The following is a 13,502-nucleotide window of genomic DNA, read 5'->3' on the forward strand; positions in this document are numbered from 1 at the left end:
GCCACAGAACTTGTCCTGGGAAAGAGGGACAAGGTTAAACAGCCAGAGCACCACTTCTGCCCAACCAAGATGCCCTTAGGGGCATGAGATTCAGTTTTAGAATCAGGCAGACATGGAATTAAATCCAGATCCAACTCCTTCAAGGTATGTGACCTTGAACAAGATATTTCCATAAGCCTCAGTTTTATCACCTATAAAATGAAAGAGAAATAACATTTATTTTTACGGTGTCCCTAAAGATTATACAACATAAAAAATGCAAAATTCTCTGGCATGCAGTAAGTACTCAATTGATGGTAACACTGTCACTCTTACCATGCTCACCACTACTGCCATATTACTGTTCTTACAATCTCTTCTCTCTGTCATGGATGCTCCCTTCTTATTTCCCCACTTAATCCAGTCCCAACTTCTCCATGAAGTCTTTCCCTTCTATGTAGTTTCCAATGACTTGCCTAAAATCCATGCCATCCATTTGAGCACTTTATTAAAGTTTATCAGTATGAATACAAGCTCCATGAGGTCCAGACTATTATTTGTTTATTTGTTGTATCCCAGATCCTAGTACAGTGTCTGGCATATGATAGATCCTTAACTATTATTATTATTAAACAAATAGTCAATGAACATGAGATATACTCATGTCAAAGAGTCTGATGCCTGCTCTTTATTGCCACAGAATCATATTGCTTTGAGGTTATTCTCTAATTTTCCGTGTCAGTTAGTCTTGTCTCCCTGATGAAATTGAATTCACGGTAGCCAGAGTGATCTTTTTAATATGTAAATTGGATCCTTTCATTCCTCTGCTTGATCCCCTCCAATGACTTCTCATCACCCTTAGAATAAAACTCAGACTCTTCACTGCAGCCTATAAGACCCTGCAAGACCTGGCCTTGTCATCCTCTCTCTCTCCATTTATTCTACTTTCCTTCCCCTTCACTACCCTTGAGCCTCACAGGCCTTTAATACACCAAGATTGTTCCCACCTCACAGACTTTATACTAATCATCCCCTATTCCTGAGATACTTTCCCCAAGTGTATTCTCACAGCTGGGTCCTCCCATCATTCAGAACTCAGCTTAAACATTACCCTTTCAGAGAGGTCTTCTCTTGACAACACTATATAAATCAATTCTCCTTCCATCAGTCATTCACTGTCTTGAGTTGAATTCTCCAGGAAAGAGACCTGTTGGCAGAAAGTTTACAGGACCAGCATTTTGCAGGGGAGGCGCAGGAGAAGGGAGTGTGAAAGAAACGACAGTGAGCAGAGTGAAGGGTTAAGCTGACATAAATTCACAACAAAAACTGAATTGATCCCACTGGGAGCCCTGAGTGGAGGTGGCCCTTTAGATCTGCCCTCCTCTGACTCAAGGGGGCTGGGCCTTGTACCCCTACACTGGCCAGTCTCTAGGTGCAGGCTGCTCATGTGAAGGGGACATTGCCTTAGGAAAGGCGACCCTCTCATGGAAGGCAGTTCTCAGAGAGTGATTCAGCTCAGAGCTGTCAGCCAACAACAGTCCCAGTAACGGGGAAAATGAGTGCCAGTATCCTGAAGGGGGATATTTTGCAGGACCATCATGTCATGTGCTATACTCCATTCCTTGTGCTACTGAGATCTACTTCTTTGTTTGCTCCCTTCTGTGAACAACTCTTTGGAGATTCTTGAGCTCTTTTTCTGGGCAAACCCACAAGAAGAAAATTAGTGGAATAAATCCAGCCCCCACCACCATGGCTGCCCTCAGGATCTTCCCCCAGTCCTACTCATTCTGGATTCCCCACCCTTTAAAACAAGCATGCTGGTTCATGGCGTACCTGGTGAGGGGCCTGAGCTATGTCACCATGGCCTTCTTGGGCCATGACTGCTTCATTTACCCATTTACTAATAAATCAGGCAAGAAAGGCTGCCATAGATCATCTGGGTGACCAATACATTCTTCCCTGCTCCCATTGTGCAGTAGCAGCCTACTTCTTGATGATAATCAGAGGCAATTGCCAGGAGCCTGAAGTGACCAGGTGGTGCCATAGCTTAAGGTATATGTGATTCTTGCTATGGCTCCTTGTTGGCAGCACCACCCCCCCACACCCTGCCCTGGAACCACAGAGCCCAGAAGTGCTGGATGCTTATCCCTGAAAGGAATGATCTGAGTAGCATGCCACCCAACCTAGTCCACTCTCTGTCCTACAAAACACTGCTTTATTTTCCCATGTGGCATACTTCTTATATTCTGTGATTATCTCATTAGTATTTCTTGTGTTATTTGTTTCTAGTTCCAGAATATAAGGGCTTATTCAATTCCATATCCCAGCGCCTAATACGGTGCCTGCCTGAGAGGAGATGCTCACTCAATATTTGCTGAGTGAATGAATGGTTGAGAGATTGGTCTGAACAACATAATTGTAGAGTCCTCAAGGACAAGCTCTGCTCCCTGCTGTTCTCAGAGCACAGAGCAGTGACTCAGAGAATACTTGATTGACCTGCCTATCCCCTTTCACAGGTCACTTATGACTCTCCAAATGTGAGAGGACTCCCTAACACAATCATGGGCTATTTTTAGTCTGTTTCTTCCTCTCTGGTCTATTATAATAGTAAGAAGAGGCTGGCTACCTGGGGCTCACAGTAGCTCTAAAGAAAACCAATCTTCCTCTCTCCGGAAAATCCTAGGAGGTGTCCTCTATACCAGGCTCCAGGGCGACAACCATCCAGGCTGTGCTAGCTGAGAGCTGTGTGATTACATTTTTTAGTTTTCTGGCTGGAGGTACCCATGGAAGTGATTATTGAGGTATACACAGGAGCTGGAACCTCTCCTCCCTCCCACAGACACACAAACACAAGTTTCTCCCTCTCCTTCTATGGTTCCATCTTTTCTCATTAGATGACATTCTGGGGCCTTAGAAGATTTCTCTGATGCAGACCCTAAGGGGCCTCTTCCAACTAATTAGATTGTGAGCTGGAAGGCTGACTGTAGACTGTGTTAATAATCTTCTATTCAGGGCTTAACATGCTCATCTAGTTTCACTATTGGAGAGGAAATTCTTTTCTTCTTAGAGAGAGAGCGCGCGCAAGGAAGAGCGCATAAGGAAACAGGTTTTCTCCTTGAGATTCTTCTATAAGCACGAAGGAGAGATGTAATGATGCTCTTTCCACGGAGGTTTAGAGGGGTTTGCATGTGGCTTGGAAAGATAACTCTAAATCACTGGTTCTAACCTTTCTCAGTTATGAGTCACTGCCATGATTCCCTTGAGAGGGAAGGATCATCCTTTTTATAGGTGAGAAGTCTTGGAAAGACAAGCTCATGCAATGGATCTGGAATCAAAGTGGCCACACCCCTTACTAGCTGTGTGATCTGTCTGCCAATATATGGAGCAGGGATTTGGAACATCTTGGATTTGAACCCTAGCTCTACTACTTACAGCTCTGTGGCCTTGAACAAGTTCCCTCTTCTATAAACCTCAGTGCTCTCATCTATAAAATGGGATGATAATAATAGTATCTCACAGTTCTGGAGGCTGGGAAGTCCAAGACAGGTTCCAGCAGGACTTAATTCCTAGTGAGAGCTCTCTTCCTGGCTTGCAGATGACTGCCTTCTTGCTATGTGCTTGCATGGTGAAGAGAGAAGGATCGAGATCTCTGATGTCTCTTTTTATAAGGACATTAACCTGGAAGGATCAAGGACCCACCCTCATGACTTCAGTTATTCTCTGTTGGTCTCAAAGATGGCCATAACATTCATCCTCACAGCAAAACCTTCAGAGGATTTCAAATCAACTCAATCATAACTACCAACTGCTATTCTCAGAGCTCCACATTACCAGTTCTATCCACAAATCCAGGCTCCAGGCTGACAGGTAGGAGGTAATCAGCAGCAGCAATAATAATGATATCCACTGCTTATTGATTGCTTGCTATGTACTAAATACACCTTACTACCATCCCATGTAGTGTAATCTATCATTGTCCCCACTTATAAAGGAGGAAATTGAGGACTGGAGAGCTTAGATTACCTTCCTGATGTCACATAGTGGGTAAGAAAAGGAGCTGGGATTTGGACCTAGTTTCATCTGGCTCCAAGGCTCATTCTGTTAGCCCAAAGTCTTTAAATTGAGGCCACAGGCCTAAAAGGCCACTAGCTATGCTTTGTTTGACCTGGAAAGCGGTTTTCTTTCTTTAATTTTTACTTAATTGGCGGGGCACCTGGGTGGGTCAGGTCTGCCTTCAGCTCAGGTCATGATCTCAGGGTCCTGGGATTGAGTCCCACATTGGGTTCCTTGCTCAGCGGGGAGTCTGTTTCTCCCTCTGCCTGCAGCTCCCCCTGATTGTGCTCTCTCACTCTCTCTCTCTCTGTCAAATAAATAAAATCTTTAAAAAATTTACCTAATTGGCAACATTTTAAAATGGCTATTTCACCAAATAAAGTCTGGATTTTTAGCTTCTCTTGAAAATAATCAGATCTGGTACCTCAGAACCCACATTCCAGCATAGACATAGTTGATGGAGCTGAATAGAGGCTGCTCCCTATTAGTGGGACATTATTTATCAAAGGGAAACCCAGAAACAACCTAAACATCCATCCATAGTAGATTGGTTAAGTAAATTGTGTCATGTCACTCAGCAGGAATACTAGGCAGCCTTTAAAAAGTGAAAAATGACTCATTTGCAATGTTATTCTTTTAGCATTATTTGAAAGACAATACTGAAAAAACATTCAAATGTCCATCAATAGTGACTGGTTAAATAAATTGTGGCATATTTATATTCAGTAATGGATTACTGTAGAGTGGCAAAAAAGAAATGAAAAAGTTCTCTGTATACTTGATATAGAGAGTTCTCCCAGATAGGAACAACATTTATAGTGTGCAACCTTTTGCAGAAAAATAAAAACATATATGCATATCTCCTTATATAATCATAAAGAGATTCTGGTGGAAGACCCAAGAAATGAACGACAGTTACTGGTGAGAGGAATAGTCAGATAGGGTACAGGAATGAAAGAAGGCTCTTCACTGTAAGTCTTTTTGTATTCTTTTTAACCATGTGAATGTATTCCTTGGTAACAAAATTAAATATTTAAAATTTTGAATCATGTTGTAGAAGTATATTTAACTACATGGGGAAATGCTTACAATACATCGTTAAAGGGAAAAGGCAGTTTATGAAGCAGTGTTTGACCTTGAGCAAGTCACATTTCTCTGAACCTCAATCTTCTTACCTATAAAATGACAAAAATGATTACCCGCCTCACAAGGTTGTGGTAAGGATAAGATGAGATCAGAGTAAGAGAAACATAGGTTAATAAAATGCATTGTTAATATTTAATAATTACAGCTACTAATGACCCCATAAAAACAATAGGAGGCTTACATACACTGTTGAACATAATTATCTATAGGTGGTGGGATACAGGTGGTTTTATTTTCTTCTTTGTTCATTTTGAGATTTTGCAATTTTGCCATGAAGAATATACTTTCCTCTTGTAACCTTCTCAAAACCAATGGAAATACTATTTATAAAGTGACAGAAAACATTTAAAGTATCTTTCGGGACACCTGGGTGGCTCAGTCGGTTAAGCGGCTGCCTTCGGCTCAGGTCATGATCCCAGAGTCCTGGGATCAAGCCCCGCATGGGGCTCCCTGCTCATCGGAGAGCCTGCTTCTCCCTCTCCCTCTGCCTGCCACTCTGCCTACTTGTGCTCTCTCTCTATTTCTCTGTCAAATAAATAAATAAAATCTTTAAAAAAATAATAAAAAATAAAGTATCTTTCAAAGCCCTCCCCATCTCTGTCCCAACTTCACCAGCAGGTGCCAAAAGGTCTGTGCATGCAGATCAGCAGAGTATAGATGACACTTACCTGGGAAATCACTGAGCTGTGGGGTCACAGGCCATCAAAAGGAGCATCTAGAAGGTTCATCTGGTAGGAACACCCAGAGCTGAGGATGCACACCCCTCCAGGTGGGGATGCTGCACTGGCTCAGACTCCACCGAGTTACTCCTCAGGATACACCTTCAGACCCCAAACATACAACAATCATAATCACAGACCCTTAACCAAGACCTGAAGGCTGACCAGGTGCTACTCTAAGGCGTTAGGTGTATTAATGCAGTTAATCTTCATAACAGCGCTGAGATATTTCCCCTTCTACAGATTAAGAAACTGAAGTACAGAGTAGCTAACTAACATGCCCAAGACTGAACAGCAAGTAAGGAACAGAACTGGGATTTGAACTCCATTAATCTAATTCTAGAGCATGAGTTCATAATCTCTATATTTTGTTTTGAACAATGTTCATTGGTGGTCAGGCTTTATGATGAATATGATTTTGGTTTTGGTAAGAATCAAACATCACTGAAAAGGTAGTTAATAGATGATAGATAGATATAGATAGATAGATGATAGATGATAGATAGATAGATAGATAGATAGATAGATAGATAGATAGATAGATAGATAGACATCAATCTGGTGAACAAAGCAAAGTATAAATCCAGATATCATAATTGTGGTTAAATCCAAGTGCCATAGAATGTATGGAAACTGGTTGCTTTGTGAGTGTCATCAACTGGGAATATGAAAGCAGTTTGAATTTCAGGACTGGAATCAGACATTTCCATCAGAGTCCCTCTCAAAATGCTGCCAAATACTTATCCCATCCAGTGGCCAGATGCTCTTTGCACCTTGGGGCAGCCCATGCTAACTTTGGACATCTCTGACTGTGGAAACCTATTATCTTAGGGTCTCCCAAGGAGACCACTTTCTAAAGAAACCCTCATTTGGGGCACATAAGTCTTGGTCTGTTTGTTGAAACAAGGGTACTGTTGGTTTGTGTTTGTTCCAGATGTCCTGTGCAGCAGAGGTCACAGTCTGAATAGAATATGGTCCCAGGTCTTTACTCCCTCCCACTGCAGTCAGATCTTGGAAAATGTACGTGTGCATTTCCAGGTGGCCTTGAGGATGGTTTGGCAGCCCTGGCTATTGCAGCTCGGGGCCCTGTCCCAGGTGCCTTCTCTACCTCTCCTGTGTCTCCCGTTTCACTCTGAGGGCATGCTCTCAGTGTGAGCTTGTCAGTAGCTGTTGTGGTCACTGGGCTGGTCCTGCACTTCATTTTTTAGCCTGTTAAGTTTAATGCTCCCGTGCTTGGTGAAATAGAGGGAACGGCTTCTCCTTGAGGCTGTAATGGTGGTTTTAATCTTGTCTCAGAGATTCTACCCAGATACATACATTTTATATTTATTTACTGCATGCTGTGGATTCCTGGATCAGCTAGCATGGCTTAGTTAAATTGGGGGAACTATCAAAGAAGAGAAGCTCTTTCTAATCATTGACTTCTTGAGTGCCTTTTGTGGCAAAAATCCCCGCCCCCCACCCCCGGCTCCCTCAATCGACACTGGGAATCAGGTAATCAAGGTGTCATCTTTGACTCTCTTTTGCCCCCCCTCATAGTCCATCTACCATCCAGTCTTATTGGTTTATCCTCCAAAATGGATCTCAAACTTATGCATGTGTCTCTATCTGTACCACCATCCCTTAGCTACCTCCAGCTCCTCCCTGGACTGCTGCAAACAGCTTACCAACTGGTCCCCTGCTTCTCCTCCTGCTCTATCCAATCCATTAAACAAATTGCAACCTGAGGAGCTTTTGAGTTATAAACAGATCATGTAATATCTCTCCCCTACTTAAGCTCTTCAAAAGCTCCCACAAGCTTAAAGTCCAAGTTCTTAGCACAGTCAACAAAGTCCTGCATGATCTGCTCTGCACAGCTATCTGCCCTCCACTGCCATCATTTGCCCTTTGTGCATTATAGTTCAGCCATGCTCTCCATTAGGGTTTTCCCAGAAGCAGTCCTTGAGACAAGAGTTTTGGTTCAAGTAGATAATTTGAGAGAAGATCCCAGGAAGCATGGTGAGGGAAAGGGAAAGTGTAAGGGCACATTAATGAGTGGATTACCTCTGTGAACAAATGGGGCTCAGCTCTGCTGGGGACCCTCTGTGTGGACATGCCTCAGAGTCATCCTGCTCAGAGTGAGGAAGGTGGGGAGTTTATCCACCATGTCCCATCCCTCACTGTTGAGCATCATTCTAGGGACATAACTCCCCAGTGCTCTGTCAGGTGTCCATCCAGGGCTGAAGAATACTCTTAGGGGACACCTGCATGGCTCAGTCATTAAGCATCTGCCTTCGGCTCAGGTCATGGTCTCAGGGTCCTGGGATCGAGTCCCACATCAGGCTCCCAGCTCAGTGGGAAGCCTGCTTCTCCCTCTCCCACTTCCCCTGCTTGTGTTCTCTCTCTCACTGTCTCTCTCTGTCAAATAAATAAAATCTTTAAAAAAAAAAAAACTCTTAGACAGGAAGACATGGGAAGCCATGACTGCCTGGATAGACTGAGGGGATCTGGTTGGAATACCACCAGCATCTGGTACTTCAGGACTAGTCAGAGTGTGGTCCCCAAACCAGCTACCATCCACAAAATGTAACCAGTCTATGATGAGATGAGAAGCTTGGGCCATAATGTCAAACAACTACATCATTAAAACACACTACTAGAGTATACTGACATTTTATCATAGTAAGACTTTCTCAGTGAATGAAGCCATGCATTACTGCACACTCTGGGATAAGCTTCTTACCATGTCTCTGGCATGGAGTCACAGGCTGGCACTTCAAATAGTCCTGTATATTATTCTCTGTGTGTTGCTAGAACATTTTGAGTTTATAACTACCACATGATCTCTATCCTTGCCATTCCCACTGCCTGTTATTTTCCTCTGGGTCCTTCTCAGCCTTCATATGGTTTACATGGCCCCACCTCGGGAAGGCCTCCTTGACTCCCCATGTAAAATATCCACCAACCTGTTATCTTTTGTCACAGCACCTTGTTTATCCTCTTCAAAAGGTGCTAATCACAATGTACTTAATCTATTTGTTTATTGGTTGGAATGTTGTCCATCTCCTCACTTGAATATATGTGCAATGGGGACAGGAAACTGGCCTGTCTCCTTTGCCATCATATCACCAGCACCAAGCACAGGGTCAATGCTCAATAAACACAGAATGGATGAATGGATGAATGGATGAATGAATGAATGAATGAATTTGCAGCCAACTCCATTCAAACTTTCTTAGGGGATATCCTCTTCCTGTGAGAAGGTGCTTAGTGTTGATGTGCCCTCCCCTTGGTATCAAGCAGGAACACAGTTCCCCCACACTCAACACCATGCTCCCGTGTGAGACCCCAAATTGCAGCTCACCCACTGTGATATCTACATCTTGATAGCAGTGCTCCAGTATCTGACTTCTCAAGCCTAAGCATCTTCTCCATCCCTGAAATGTAGTATACCAATACCTTTGGAGCAATCTACCTGTGTGGTTAAGAGCACTGGCTTAGCAATGAGACACATATAGCTCCAAACTCCAGCCCTGCCCCTGACCAGTTGAGAACCTGGGTGGCTGAGTGCATCCCTGTGAGCCTCAATTTTCTCACCAGGGATGTTATAGGGGTTAAAGTAGACAGCAGGCTTTTTCAACATGGGCACTACTGACATTGTAAACTGGGTAATTGTCAAGGGTAGGACTGGGGGTGCTGTCCTGTACACTGTACGATGTTTAGCAGCATCCCTGGTTTCTACCTACTAGATGCCAGTAGCAACCCTCCCAACATTACGTGACAACCAAAATATATCCCTAGACATTGTCAATGTCCCTGGGAGGAAGGGGGGCACAAAATCCCTAGACACTGGTATGGAGTATTTAACACAGTGCCTGGCAAATTTATTGCACCTTGTACCTCAGTCTCCTTACCTGTATAATAGGCATAAGAATGGTGCCTGATTCACAGATTGGTGTGAGGAGTAAATGAGATAATGTAAAGGATGTAAATGGGTAATATAATATGAAGGAGTAAATAAGATAGTACAATGTAGAAGACTTAGCAGAATACCTTATACATACTAGAGCTTTTAAAACAAAAGGCTACCATGGGAGGTGATGGGTGTGTTAATTAAGTTGATTGTGGTAATCATTTCATAATGTACACATGTATTAAATCGCCACATTGTATTCCTTTTAAAAATCCCATTGTATAACCTAAGTATGTACAATTTATATTTGTCCATCATACCTTAATGATGCTGGGGAAACAAGAAAGAAACCATGTTGTTTTCTGTAAAGAAAAATGAACAAATAGAAAAAATAGCTATTTTTATCATTAAAGCTCGATTGGTTGCAGTTACTGCTATTTGTATGAAATCCCTCATTTAATTACTCTTCTGAGTTCAATCCAATCACCCACATAGTTTTCCCAGAAGGCCTTGCTATTCACACTGTATCCCCCAGACCTGGAGCCCTTCTTTTAATCCACCAGCTACTCTGGGGCTTCCCAGATGTCAAGATACCAGATCACCTTCCAAACCCAGTAGGCCTAGTTGTGTACGGAGCCTCATGGTTATATGTTCCACTCAACTTTGGAGCATTTGGTTATTTCATCTTGGTCACCTAGTCTGACAACTTCAACTGAGTCAGAATTTTAAAGATTGGTGGTTGAGCTTCCAGAATACCATGATTTTCCTGTCCACTTGAACCTTCTTCATTACTAAGGCCTACAATGGGCATCATATACAGGTCCAGTTAGAGTACTTTAAAAAAACATTGCAGATCTTGCCATTTGCAACGACGTGGATGGAACTGGAGGGTATTATGCTGAGCAAAATAAGTCAAACAGAGAAAGACATGTATCATATGACCTCACTGATATGAAGAATTCTTAGTCTCAGGAAACAAACTGAGGGTTGCTGGAGTGGGGGTTGAGTGGGAGGGATGGGGTGACTGGGTGATAGACACTGGGGAGGGTATGTGCTCTGGTAAGCACTGTGAATTGTGCAAGACTGTTGAATCTCAGATCTGTACCTCTGAAACAAATAATGCAATGTATGTTAAGAAAAAAAAAAGAAGAAGATAGCAGGAGGGGAAGAATGAAGGGGGGGAAATTGGAGGGGGAGACGAACCATGAGAGATGATGGACTCTGAAAAACAAACTGAGGGTTCTAGAGGGGAGGGGGGTGGGAGGATGGCTTAGCCTGGTGATGGGTATTAAAGAGGGCACGTTCTGCATGGAGCACTGGGTGTTATGCACAAACAATGAATCATGGAACACTACGTCTAAAACTAATGATGTAATGTATGGTGATTAAAATAACAATAAAAGGGGCGCCTGGGTGGCTCAGTTGGTTAAGCGACTGCCTTCGGCTCAGGTCATGATCCTGGAGTCCCGGGATCGAGTCCCACATCGGGCTCCCTGCTCGGCAGGAAGTCTGCTTCTCCCTCTGACCCTCCTCCCTCTCATGCTCTCTGTCTCTCATTCTCTCTCTCTCAAATAAATAAATAAAAATCTTTAAAAAAATAAAAAAATAAAAAATAAAATAAAATAATAAAAAATTAAAAAAAAAACATTGCAGTAAATCAGTTCAATAAAGCATTTGAGGGTGCTGAGCTCTTCTTTAAATTTTCCTAAGGGCCCAAAGAATGAGACATAGTCTCCTAATAAAGCAAAAGACTGTGGTCAGTGGTCAGTCATAAGAAAGAGTCACTGGGCGCCGGGGTGGCTCAGTTGGTTGAGCGACTGCCTTCGGCTCACGTCATGATCCTGGAGGCCCAGGATCGAGTCCCGCATCAGGCTCCCTGCTCAACAGGGAGTCTGCTTCTCCCTCTGACGCTCCCCCCTCTCATGCTCTCTCTCTCTCTCAAATAAATAAATAAAATCTTCAAAAAGAAAAGAAAAGAAAGAGTCACCAAGGAAATGTAACTTTTAAAAAGGAAGGGAGAAAAGTGGTGGCTCCCTATCTTTGGAGACCTCAGGAATTGGGCAGTTTCAGATTTCCACGTGGTCGAAGGAAGGGCTGGTACCACGGATCTCTGCTGGACCCTCCCAGTTCCGAGGTTCTAAGCAGCCTCTCTCCAGCCACCCTGCTTTCCCTCAGGCTCTGTGCATGGGCAAGACCACACTTCTAGCCATCCAGCCCAGTCAGGCACCCAGCCCACCTCCTCTCTGGCCCCTGCCTCAGCTGACTCTTCTACAGAGTTGAACCCCACCCCAGTCCCGACCATGAGTAGCTGCTGCCATGGCCATGGAAGGGATAGGAATGACAGGCCTCCCAAATACAAAATTCCAAATTCATTCACTCATCCAAGCAGTATCTCCTAAGTGTCTGTGCCATGTCTGCTGCCCTACAAGGATCAGGGTTTCCAGGATGAAGCTTCCTTTAATCTTGCCCTCAAAGATTCAAAACCTAGCATATTTAGAGGTCTTATTATTCACATGCCAAAATGTGACTGTGAGTTTATATATGTATTTTTTAATCATTCCTGGCGGAAATCTTTTTAACATTATGGGTGTCACTGTGTCCTAAACAGAGTAGGTGGCTTAGCACAGTCCACCTTTTGCCTGGAGCTCTAAGGCTGTGACTGAGAGCCCCAGATGCTGTATGGCCCTGTATCACGGAGCGACCCTCCACAGTCCCTACTGTGATTTTTATCATGTTCTTATTGCTCCTTTCTCTGCCACCATCCTCTTCCATCCACCTGCAGCAAGATTCTGCCTGCTCTTTTTTTTTTTTTTTTTAAGATTTTATTTATTTATTTGACAGCGAGAGAGGGAACACAAGCAGGGGGAGTGGGAGAGGGAGAAGCAGGCTTTCCGCAGGAAGCTTGATGCTGGGCTCGATCCCAGGACCCTGGGATCAGGACCTGAACCGAAGGCAGACACTTAATGACTGAGCCACCCAGGCGCCCCAAGATTCTGCCTGCTCTTAACAAACCACCATGTTCAATAAGCATATGTAATGGAGCAACAGCTTGACAGGAATTCTTCCTCACCTCTCTGGCTCTCCAGATGTGCCCTAGATATGCTCCTCCATCCATGAACTCCAAACTGTGGGTACTATAATGATGCCCATTTTACAGATGAAGAATTGAGTCTCAGGTTAAGCAACTTGCCTAAACTCAGTAGTGGAGCCAGAACTCAAACCCAGACTGACCAGTTCCCAAGATCTAATCCTTATCCACTCCCAGAATATACTATACTACTACTAGGGGGATATAACCCTATCTGGGATGGTCAGAGAGCTGCTTGGCTCTATCCAAATCTAGATGGTGATGAGTTTAAAAGCAATTGTGTCTGGATACCCCACAGTTATTTCTTTAGCACCTAATGCTGTCAGAGATAGGAGAGAGCACATCAGGTCCTTGAGAAGCTCAGGGAACATGGGCAAGAATCAGTCAAGGGACATTACCAGATAGCCCATAAGGAAGGTGCAGGTGCCATAAGGGTTCAGAAGGAATGGTTCAGTGGAACTGAGCCACCTCAATTCAAGGTTCTGATTTCAACCACGGACGTGCATTCAGCCCTGAATCAGAACACCTGAAAGAGGGATGGGAGGTATGAGTTCCCTGTGACTGAGGCTGTTCTAGCAAGGACAAGGGTCAGTGGTGCTGTGCTGTGCAGAGACAGGATATGTGT

At 43.7% G+C, this 13,502-nt stretch overlaps 1 long non-coding RNA gene across 2 annotated transcripts in view; it reads right to left on the reverse strand.

The window, feature by feature from the left end:
- Positions 1–5,600: 5,600 nt before the first annotated feature.
- LOC123855484 (uncharacterized) overlaps positions 5,601–13,502 on the reverse strand; it is a 94,384-nt gene continuing 86,482 nt past the window's right edge. Inside the window, exons 6-7 of one of the 2 annotated variants that reach the window (XR_010408142.1) lie at positions 10,110–10,151; positions 5,601–5,999 (exon numbers count right to left, since the gene is read on the reverse strand). This is a non-coding gene — a long non-coding RNA (uncharacterized LOC123855484). The remainder of the gene's footprint in view (positions 6,000–10,109; positions 10,152–13,502) is intronic. The other variant, XR_010408141.1, reaches the window with a different exon arrangement.

Source organism: Mirounga angustirostris, unplaced genomic scaffold, assembly GCF_029215605.1.
Source record: "Mirounga angustirostris isolate CCGP_5_RB_7025 unplaced genomic scaffold, mMirAng1.0.hap1 SCAF_16, whole genome shotgun sequence".
Taxonomy (NCBI): Eukaryota; Metazoa; Chordata; class Mammalia; order Carnivora; family Phocidae; genus Mirounga; species Mirounga angustirostris.